At 39.6% G+C, this 11,847-nt stretch overlaps 1 long non-coding RNA gene across 1 annotated transcript; it reads left to right on the top strand.

The window, feature by feature from the left end:
- The first annotated feature begins 392 nt into the window (after nucleotides 1-392).
- On the top strand, nucleotides 393-11,225 carry LOC146058829 (uncharacterized). The gene is made up of 3 exons (XR_014469982.1): nucleotides 393-422; nucleotides 6,837-6,927; nucleotides 10,998-11,225. It is a non-coding gene; the product is annotated as an uncharacterized LOC146058829 (long non-coding RNA).
- Nucleotides 11,226-11,847: the final 622 nt, after the last annotated feature.

The following is an 11,847-nucleotide window of genomic DNA, read 5'->3' as shown; positions in this document are numbered from 1 at the left end:
CGAAGATGAATATGAATGGATACCACATTGGAAAATACAAATGCGGTGAATATGGCAGATTAGTGAATTTTCCCTGATCACGATTCATATTTTACAGACAATATGACTAATGCCGGTTGTATAAGTTCATAACCAGGATCGGCCTTATTTCGGCACTTTAGTAAAATTCCCCCTAAGTCTTTTTTCAACAATATTCAACAATATCCTGTGAGAACCGGATGGGGCTCAGGTTCTCACCATGACTTAAGTCACAAGCTTATGTTACAGTGTTGGTGTCACACCAGCTGCTTGTGATGTGTACGCCATGTTTATCTCAAATAGCTAAAGGTAGAATAACTCTCTGCTCTACAATATAAGAAGCTGAAATGATGGATATTGGTCACTCTTGGAAATAAAGCTTGTGCTAACTTCAACAAGGACAAGTGAGTATGGCTCATGTTCTTACTGAACTTTGTTTTTCATATTCTGGAAAATCATTTATTCTTCTATAATTATTTTATTTTACAGTAGAGACTACTTTATTGATTTAAGTAATAGTATAATGCAGTAATAAATTATAATGCAGAAATTAAATAATATATAATCATTTCTAATCAAAGGGTTATGGTATAGCATATCGACGGTGTCTAGACCAAACATGTTATGGTTGACCATGCTTAGTAGAACTGTCTAGTTAGATGCCTAAAGGTAGTCGACAGCGTCTAGATCGACAGTTCGTGAACGTTAGATGCAAGTTTTAGGTCTACAGGAAATATATTGACAGTCACAAGATCGAGATGAGTTTTTAATTTTTTTGGGTGGCTATGTTGACAGACCAAGTGTCTGTTGATCACGTTCCATTCGACCTAACACTTGTGTCTAAATTTCATTACTGTCAATCTAGACCCTTTCGACTATCTTTAGGCATCTAACTAGATGCATTAGACAAAATGTGGTCGGCCATAACGGAATGGGATCATTTGGTCTACAGCAAGTTGGTCGACAATCATTAGGTTGACACCATGAGGTTGACATGGGGATAGGTGGACATGGGTCAATGTTGACACGGTTCCTGGTCTACAGGTCATTAGGTCGATGCAAACATTAGGTTGACATGGTCTAGGTAGACAGTCAAAAGGTCGACATGGGGTTTTTGACTGTCGACCTAGACCATGTCAACCTAATGCTTGTGTCGACTTAATGACCTGTTGACCTAAAGCCATGTCGACCTAGAACCATGTCAACCTTGACCCATGTCAATCTAGCACCCTGTCGACCTATCCCCATGTCGACCTAATGGTGCCAACCTAATGATTGTTGACCAACTTGCTGTAGATCAAATGTCCATATCCCACCATAACATGGTCAATCTAGACACCGTCGATCTGTTGACCTGATACAAAACAAAGTATGCTGGCAATATAAAATACAATTCACTTGAATATTATGTTTAAATGTTTTCATAATAATCACCAGAGTCCAAATAAGTTTCACAGATATAAATACAGTACTTCAATAGAAACAAGTGTCTGTGGCGCTAGGGAATAGCTTAGTGTGAACTGGGTTGTGTAACTTCTGCAGCAACCATGCTGGAGGGTTGCCAACCTCCACAAATGACCACAAAAAGACAAATAGCACAGGGCGCTCAAGTAACACACTATATTAATCAATAAAATTTATTGAGTACACAGACAAGACAATATATTAATACACATAAAATATGAAAATGAAAAATAAATAAAAATAAAAAATATAGATAAATAAACTGAACAATGAACTATAAAAATAGATCTTAATAATAAGGGCATGTTTGCTATACATAGGAATTCAGTACAATCACCCGCGTCCGGGTTTTAGTAATTAGTCCATTGGAAAATTGTTGAAATTGGGCTATAAGGAATTCCTTAGGGGATCTGCTCAGTGCTGATATAATGTTTGGCTTTAAAATAACAAGCGCATCCAGCGCTTAACAGTTACAACCAGTGTGCCCAGCAAGCTGCTGTGGATAATGTCAATAATGCAGTAGGGTGGTATACAGTATTACCGGTACTTGAGGGTCACCAATCAGCTAGATGATCGCCGTTATGTTGGAGGGCCTTGGAAAGAACCCTTACAGACAGGGGCTCATGCCGCTCTCGTTGTAGTAGGTGCGGCTGCAGCTTGACGCTGCACTTGTCTCATAGACTGCTCCCTGGCTTTGGCATCTGAGATGCCTGGCTTCAATATGTCCTGTCTGCTAGATGCCGTTTCTTTCACTGGACCCTTGCGGTGTGGCAGCACAATGGTGTGCTCTGCCACAGCTCCAAGCGTGCCTTGATGTTAGCTAATCACAGGGGTCACTTGCGGTGCTGGATTAATGGGTGGTTAGCTTCCAGATGTCAGACTCCTAGGAAAACGCGTTTCTCCTCTCACAGGGCAGCTTTCTCAATTCCAGAGTAGGAGTCTGGTCATTTGGCAGGCATTAAACACTTGTCTTCTCAGTTAGATCAGGTGTTGTTGTTTTTTTATGCAATCTGTTTTTATTGAATAAAGTCACAAACCATCATTACAATGAGACAGTACAGTGTAATAGTTGAACAAATAAAAGTTAATTACCCAAGTGGTATGTCGTTTTTATCTATAGAAAGTGATGCAATTGTATGTAATTATATTCATCAGATAGAACATGAGCATTGTATAATTATCCCTCTTACAAAATGAATGCACATTGCTTGCAAATAGAAAGAACCATCTGATGAGATTGCAGTAAAGAGGAAATCAAAGAAAAGAAAGTAAAGAGGGGGGGGGGGGGAAAGGGATAGGGTTGGTGGGGAAGGGTAATGCCTTAAGACCATTATAACTCCTGAACCTGTTCTGACGAAACATAGCGGTAATAATCTGAGGATTCTTTAAAATTGAGCCACATAGTGTTAAAGGTCTGTGCGGAATCTTTCAAAAAGGACGTTAGATCCTACATAGACATGTAAAGGTCCAATCTACGAAACCAGTGTGAGAGGGGAGGGGGCGCCACAGATCTCCAATCACAGGGAATAACTGCCCTGGCAGCATTCAACAAATGCCTAAGTAGAGAATTCTTAAATCGGGAGATGGGCATATCCATAAGACCAAGCAACCAAAATTCCTATACCAGCGGGATACTATTTTATACTGGGTTTCCAGTGTCTGAATTGATGAGGAAGAAGACAAATTTAAATATTTGGTTCCATTGGTCCTCCGAGAGGTCTCGACCCAACTCCTTATGCCAAGCCTAAGTGAAGGCAGGTGTCAGGTTTGGGAGGTTACTCAGACATACTTGGTAAAATTTAGAAATCAAGTGCTTAGGAAGCTCCTGGGAGAGAAATAATGACTCAAAATGGGTTGGTTCCCAGCCTTGACCTCATTTAGGGAGAGAAGAAACATAATGTCTGATTTGATGATAGAACCAAAAAAGACCCATCTGAAGGCCAATATCTCTGTGTAAGTCTGCAAAGGAACGTAAGCCCGATTTATCCACCAGTTGACCCAGGTAAGACACATCCACTGAGTAAAGACTGCAAAGGTTTTGCAAGTTAAACCCTGGGAGAAATTCAGGATTGTTGATTATAGGATTAAGAATTGTCACACCTGGGTCAAAAAACTGTAGATGTCTGTGCTTGTTCCAACACTGAAGTGTAGGTGTCAGGGTCGGGTGCCGTACCATAGGGATCTTCTTAAGCCATGGAATGACATGGGGGGGGGGTGCACCCCCCAAGTGACCTTCGATAGCTGGCCACTGTTTGGATTGCACTGGTCTGGACATTTCTACTATTCTAGTAATATGAACAGAGTGGTAATAGCTAAGGAAATGGAGAAGTTGTAGGCCACCTCTTTCCCGGCTTTGAATAAGAACTTGTGGGAAACCCTGGGTCTACGATTTTCCCAGACAAATTTATCTACTGTACTTTGTAGTTCCTTAAAAAAGGATGAGGGTATTGTGATTGGGAGGGTTTGGAGTAAGTACAGTATCTTAGTGAGGACATTTATCTTTATTGTGTTGATTCTACCCAACCATGACAATTTGAAAACAGACCATTTTGCAATAGAAGCTTTGAGGCTGGCAAGTGCAGGCACAAAGTTAAGCTAAAAAAGATTTGCATTATCTTTGACAGGAAGACCCCCAAATATTTAATATGGGTTGGGTGCCAGTGGAAAGGAAAGGCCTTTTTTAAGTCCTTCAACTAAGTTTTCTGGAGCAGATATATTTAGGGCTGTAGATTTAGTGTAATTAATTTTGAAGTTAGATAGGTGCTCAAATTTCTCGAAATTCCAACATCAACAACGGAAGGGATGTAGTAGGGCTAGAGATAGATGCCAAGAGGTCATCTGCATATAGAGCTGAATCCCTCAAATTCCACCTCCCCACGCCACCATCTTCACTCCAGTCTAGGAGCAGGGTGGGACAGGGTGTGCTGCTGTGTACTGTCTCTGCTGGGGCCTCGTGTGCTGCTGTGTACTGTGTCTCTCTTCTCTGCTCAGTGGGATCATCTCCATTGCAAAGATGACTGCTGTGTACTGTCTCTCCTTCTTTTTGCTGGGGCCTGTCTCTGCTGTATAGTTTACCTACGGCAGTATATAATTCCAGTCCGCTGGTGCCCTGCTCACCATCGAAATCCCTGTGCGAACGCATGGGTGAGTTTGCTAATCAGAATCACCCCCTAAATGTACTTGTATTTAACTATTTTTTTTTCTTTTAAGTGAATACTGAGAAAAAATAATTATTAACATGATGTACAGTACAGTTGCCTAATCTCCTATGACCAGTCTCATTCTTTATTTTAATTATTATTAACAATGCATCTGCTTTCTCCTTTCACTTATAGGGCAGTATTCAATGAGAAAAATTCTCCGTGTTTTATGGAGAATTTGTGCTTTGTTCGCCTTGGACGGAGCATTTTGCTCTCCAAAAGCGAGCAACCCTATTCAATGTGAAATATTCTCTGTCTTTCTAAGTGATTTTCTCCGTGTCTCTCCGTGTAGCAATTCTCCATCTTTTGATGGGGAGCTGGAATGTGAACTTTTAAACTAAAAGGTTTTTTTTTTTTTTTGGTGTCAAAAAATCAGGGTTTTTTTTCTGTGAAGGGGCATGCTATTTTTCTTCATGTGCTTATAGCACATGAATATATATTTAATTAAAAAGTATATATATTTTTTTTTTATTTATTTTTTTACACAGTGCAGCCAGCAGGGGGCCGGAGCGCTCGAGCCGCTCATTAGATATTCATATATTCACTGCACCCGATCGTTAATATGCACGATGGGGTGCAGTGAATACTGGGTCCCTCGCTGGCTATAGGGGGGGCAGCCTGTGCTGCCTGGGATAGCCCTCCTCCCCTCCACATTCCTCTGGAGCAGCCAGGGAGACTTTAATCTCTCTCTGGCTGCTTCCGTCCTCCGGCTCCCTGAAAGCTCCCTGCCGCGGAGCAGGAGGCTCCAGAACAGGGAGAATCTCCGCTAAAACACGGAGAGTGCATGGAGAGCGAAATAAAACGCTCTCCATGCACGGAGAACTTTCTCATTGAATACTGCCCTTAGAACTGACATTTTTGGCCCTCTTTACCTGCTGACTTTCTCCTGACCTTGTGCCTGTTCACGTCTAATTACCTTTTTAGCTTTTCTCCACTTGACAATATAATGCTTTTTGTCAGTATTGTTTTGTTTTATTATGTTTCCTAAAATATGTTTCCAAACCTTAAAAAAATACATTTTAAGACATTTTGCCACTTACAGTGCATGCACCAAGCACTGGAGTGTGGTAAATTCTGAAGATTGCATTGAATGGACAATTTATGGAGTAAAGCTGGCCATACATCTAGAGATCGATTGTCAGATTGGCCTGGTTGGAACCAAATCCTGGCAATGGATGAGAGCAAATGACAGTTGACCATTTGCTTTGAAATGCTGGAAAACTGACAAAAACTGTCATTCAGATATTACCAGGTTTTTGTTCCAACCAGCCCGATCTGACAATCGATCTGTAGATGTATGGCCACCTTTAAGGGCCCCATACATCAGCAATTAATTGTGACAATTTTCAGATATGGAGATGATTTCCACAATTTATTTTAGATGTGTGGGCTCCCCCTTTTGGCAATCCCAATCAAAATCGCTAATCGATTGCTTAATCAGATTTTTAAACATGCTTAAAAATCTGGTATTATCTGCGGATCTTTTTCATATGTGTGGGCAGCCGCATTCCCAATTCGTCTTCTTCATCTATTTACATTATGAACAGCTGAAATGACAATCGATTGGGCAATTTACAGATATGAAGATGCAATCTTTAGATGGAAAAATCTGCCGATCACTGAAATAAATCTTTAATGTGTGGGCAAAGTCAGATAGATTGTAAAATCCATTTATCTGGCCCAAAAATCCCTGGATCTGGAAATCCATTAATTGCGATTGCTGATGTATGGGGCCCATTACTCAGTAGGAAGCATAAGGGCTTTTATCAGACTTTCTCTATTAGAGGGATCCAACCTGGATCGTTCCCAGCCCTGCTGGCAGCACATGGCACTCGACGCATTTGCAAGTAAGACTCCAGGACTTAAACCCGGAAGTCTTATAATCACAAGTCGCTCTTAACGCAAGAGATGTCTTTGATTTAGTTCATGCATACAGTGTTAGTAAATGCTGTGCAGAGGGTGGCAGGATGTATCACAAGCAAATTGCTTACTGCATCTCGCCCAGTGTATGTAAGGTTTGGTTTCTAGTAGTATTTTCTACATTTAAACCCAAAATGAAACATCCACAAAGGAGTATTCTATCATTAAATTCATGATAAAATAACTTGTCAGCATACAAATAGTAACTGCAATGTACTTTATGTTCTTGAACAGATTCTTAGACTCTCAAGATGATGCCAAAATTGATAATACTGGTGACAGCTGTGGCCCTTGTCTGCCTTGTACAACTTGGGAAAGCAGAAAAGTAAGTCATCCAAATTACATTTCACATTTCATATTTATTTAATTATTTATTTATATATTTATTTATAAAAAAAATATTTATTTTCATTTAAACTCAGATCATTTTGTGGATATCATGCTACTACTTATTACACAACTGTAGTAATGTTAGCCATAAACAGTATTAGAACTGCTTTTTACCCTATTCCATTGACCATACATAATTTGATTTAGTCCCGGACCACCAACCTGAGACACCCCTGTAAGAGCATTGCAGCACCCCAGGGTGTCTAGGCACACAGTTTGAGATTCACTGCTGTAGGATTTATTTTTTTGGTAGGTGAGGAGTGGACAGGACTGCCTTATGTTACAGAAAAGCAATAAAACACAGTGGTACATTAAAAATTGGCCCCTAACAGGTGCACATTGGCCCCCACAGGAAAACTTAAAAAAACAGTTGCACCCAACATCACATTGGCTACTAACAAGAATAAAAAAAATTGTCCCAGACAGAAAAAAAACATTACACACACACACACACACACACACACACACACACACACACACACACACACACACACACACACACACACACACACACACACACACACACACACACACACACACACACACACACACTTATATTAAACCAGCTGCTGAGATAATCTCTGCTGGGATAGGGGCTGGCTGGCTGTCAGACCTCTAATGTGGACAGTGGGACTCTCGGAGTGCATGGTGGGTCCATACGACATAATTTCCAGCATATACACAGGTCTTCTCTGAGGATGTTTTGCAGAAGCACAGTAATGGAGCTCAGTGCCAGTATATGTGATATTAATACTGGTCTGAGCCACATTACTGAGCCTTTGTAAAACATTTATATAAAAGACAGCCTCTGTCATTGGATCATGGATAGGACAAATTTTGTAAGTTCCACTTGGGACCCACTGGGTCCTAGGCAGGCACCTAATGGGAAATCCAGGCCTGTTCAGTGTTAGTCAATATGCAAGCTTCCATTCATAATTTGGCTTTAACAGTATACAAGGAATATAATATATGGAGGAAATGTTACTGGAAAAAAACATAATTATCACTGAGACAATATGTCAGGCAACATTTCAAGTATGGATTAGAAAAAATAATATGGGAGGTAGACAAAGGGTGTCAGATAGAAAAGGTCAAGGTTGACAATCAATAGTTCCAAACCATATAGTTGACATACATATGTAGCCATGCTCATTATGGTTATAACATGGCAAAGGTGTGACATGTATGCTGATATGCGTGTGCACACCAGCATACAGGTGTATATTTCTCACACACCATGGCAATATACATTACATTTGCTGCAGTCTGCCACAGCCTGGTGTGCTGAGTCCTGGCTGCAACTAGACATATCAGATGGGCATGGTTACATCTGTATATATGGTGATATGGTCAAAAAAGTCAACAATGCCAAATGGTCAATAAATGAAAAGTTTTACAGGATTCTTTCACAGTCCATCATCCATGTGGGCTATTGTAAGATACAGTAAAGAGTGCCAAAAGCAGCATCGGTCCTGGAGCATGGCAATTGAAGTGAGTCATTATAAGTGATGTTGTACACTAATTGGGGGTCCATGTACTCAGATGTCGACATTTACATATGTCCACATGTTTCTTGTGTTGCTATCCAGTGTCAATCATGTGCATGTCTATCTTTTCATGTTGACATAGATATTGTTGACCTAGACATTGTTGTCGTTTTGGGCTACACCTGGGTGAAATGGTTAAAAAAAAAATGGAACATAAATCACCATTAGAATATGTCCCTCAGATTCACAGAGGATGTAATAAGAGGCAATGGGCATGGCTGTGAATTTGAAGTGACTAAAGAAAGACAAAGAACTAATTTTTTGTTCGGGGTGGATATGACTATACCTATGTAACATAGGCCCCTTAACCAACATTAATGTTAATAGCTTTACTGAGGGTAAGGACAAAGCAGAACTGATGTATACATTTTTATCATCAGTGTTTAATAGGGAGGAGGCTACAGTGGAACTTTTAGGTACAACAATTGAGACAAGCCAACTTGACCTTAAAATTGAATTCCTCTGCAGATGAGATTAAAAAGAGGCTCAGCAAAATTAAAACAAACAAATTCCCATGTCCGGACGGGGTTCTAATGGAATTAAGGGAGGAATTAGCAAGCCTCTGTATTACATTTTCGTGAAATCATTTAAATCCAGTAAGGTACCTAAGGATTGGAGAATAGCAGAGGTAGTACCATTATTCAAAAAAGGGATGACCCAGCAATTTATAGACATGTGAGCTTAACATCAATAGTGTGCAAACTATTCAAGTGAATATTAAGGGAATATTTAGGGATGGTATCCTAAACCATTTGGAATTGCACAGTATAATCAGTATTACCCAACATGGGTTTGTAAAAAAACGCTTGTGCCAAACATATCTAATTAGCTTCTATGAGAAAGTTAGCAACAATGTAGACAGTGGAAATGCTGTAGACGTGGTCTTCCTGGATTATGCCAAGGCTTTTGACACTGTATAACATAGGAGGCTAATAAAAAAATTAGAGGGACTGGGCCTTGGGGTAAAAAATTGTAGAGGGGGTAGGAAACTGGCTGCTGGATAGTGAACAGAGAGTGGTTGTAAATAGTGGTTTCAGATATGATACCTGTACTAAGTGGAGTGCCACAGGGTTCAGTGCTAGGCCCACTTCTAATTAACATATTCATTAATGATATTAGGGTGGGTATACTCAGTAATGTTTCAATCTTTACTGATGACACAAAACTGAGCAGGGTAATTAGAACAACATAGATGTATCTATGCTTTAGAGTTATCTAAATAAACTTGATGAGTGGGCAAAAAAGTGGAAAATGAGGTTCAATGTAGATAAATGCAAGGCTATAAATCTCAGAAGACATAACCAGTGTGCTAATTATAACCTAAACGGAGTGGCATTGGGTAAATCAGAATCGGAAAAGCATCTAGGAGTTCAAATAGACAACGAACTAGGGTGCTCAGTGTCACGTAGCTACTAAAACGGCCAAGAGGATACTAGTCTGTATGGTGTCTAGGGATTCAAAGGTAATTATGCCACTTTATAAAGCATTGGTCAGACCACGCCTAGAATATGGAGTACAATTTTGGTCCCCTTACCACAAAAAAGACATGGAACTGGAAAAAGTCCAAAGATGAGCAACAAAGCTAATGAAAGGGTTAGATAAATTGAATTATAACGACAGATTGGACAATTTGGGATTGTTTACACTAGAAAAAAGATGTTTAAGGGACATGCATAACATGTACACATATATCAGGGGCCAATATAGTTAACTGTCAGACACCCTCTTTGTTTTGAGGAAGGTCTTTAGGACATGTGGGCATGAGTTTAGACTAGAGGAAAGAAGATTTACAGTCAGGGCAGTAAAATTGTGGAACTCTCTTCTTGGGAAAGTGGTGTCAGCAAAGACAAATATTCTTTTAAAATAATGTTAGCCAATTATCTATAGGGCAAAAACATCATGGGGTACACATAACAATTAAAAGCTGTATATAATTAAATCAGATTTCAGTTATATAAGGGATGAAGTAAATAGATTATGCACTTAAGATTTAATAACTAAGGTTGACCTTGATTGACGCAAGTCTTTATTCAGCCTTAACTACTACCTGTATGTAACTATGTAACTATATGTACTGTCGTGCTGTTCTACTAGGATGGCTCACTGCTTATTATCAAATTTGTAACTTTAAAAGGCAAAAGGGGGAATTCAGTGTGTGACAATATTTCCAATATTTGTAAATATTGGTACATACCTATAAGATGCTGCCATTTACATCCGCATTGCAGCCACGCAGATTCTACTTTTTGAAAAATTTGTATCTGCATTGTGAAAAACGGATGCTAGATTGTCAAATCCTGTTCTTGACAATTTGTGACCATTTTCAAAAGTCCGTGGCTGCTCCGACTGTTGGAAAGTTTCAGTTATAACATATAGTGCCTGTTCACTAAATTATGGTTTACATTTTGATTTACTACTATTGTAGTTGCTGACATTACCATTTTTCTTCTTGGTGTAGGGAGGATGAAAGCAACCATGAGACTCAAGAAAGGGAGATACAGCAGGACCTTGCTGCCAATGGAGAAATAAGAGATGAGAGGGGAATAGCTGAGTTTCTTAATTTTATTAAAAGTAAAATTGGTTAAACAAAATCTCCCATTTTTATTAATGATATACATACATTTGTATATGATTGTTCTATAACATACCAGGAAACATAATTTCTGTCTGATAATTTGATCTATAAAACATGAGCATATCTAACGCAGCATTGTGTGGTTTTCTTTTTTTCTATTTTATTTTATTGTATTGAGGCATCAAAATACAGCTTTACAGTGAGAATAAAAACAATAAGTCAAATATTAAGTGGGTATATATCTTTTGAAGGTGTGAGCAGTTATACGATTTTTACACCGATATCTGTTATTTCATTTGCTGGATGCATACATGCTGGTCATTAGGACCAAGGGAATTCTCTGTAATCCAGTCTGATGTACTGTCATGTACATGTGACTATAGCTATCTGTAGATCCTATTTGCGTACTTTGCACATGCCTCCCAACACGACCCTCTTCAGGAGGGACAGAATGCTCTCTTTCTGGACTTCCCTCTTAATTTCTGATTACCATAACCTGTGTTCAAATACCATTCTTAGCAATTGACCTGTTCAAAACAGGTGATGGCAATCGTAAATTAAGATGGAAGTCCAGGAATAGAGCATTCTGTCCCTACTGGAGAGGGTCATGCTGGGAGGTATGTTTTGAGAGACTTTGTGGAAGTCACATAGCAGGAGACAGATCTCTCCTGCTTGCGAGATCCCAGTGATCAGGGCTGTCGAGAAGGGGGGGGGGGAACACATGTTAAAGTAT

This window comes from Crinia signifera, chromosome 2 (assembly GCF_055691185.1).
Source record: "Crinia signifera chromosome 2, ASM5569118v1, whole genome shotgun sequence".
NCBI classification, from domain to species: domain Eukaryota; kingdom Metazoa; phylum Chordata; class Amphibia; order Anura; family Myobatrachidae; genus Crinia; species Crinia signifera.
The sequence above is the reverse complement of the archived record's forward strand: the minus strand, read 5'-3'. Positions and strand labels throughout refer to the sequence as shown.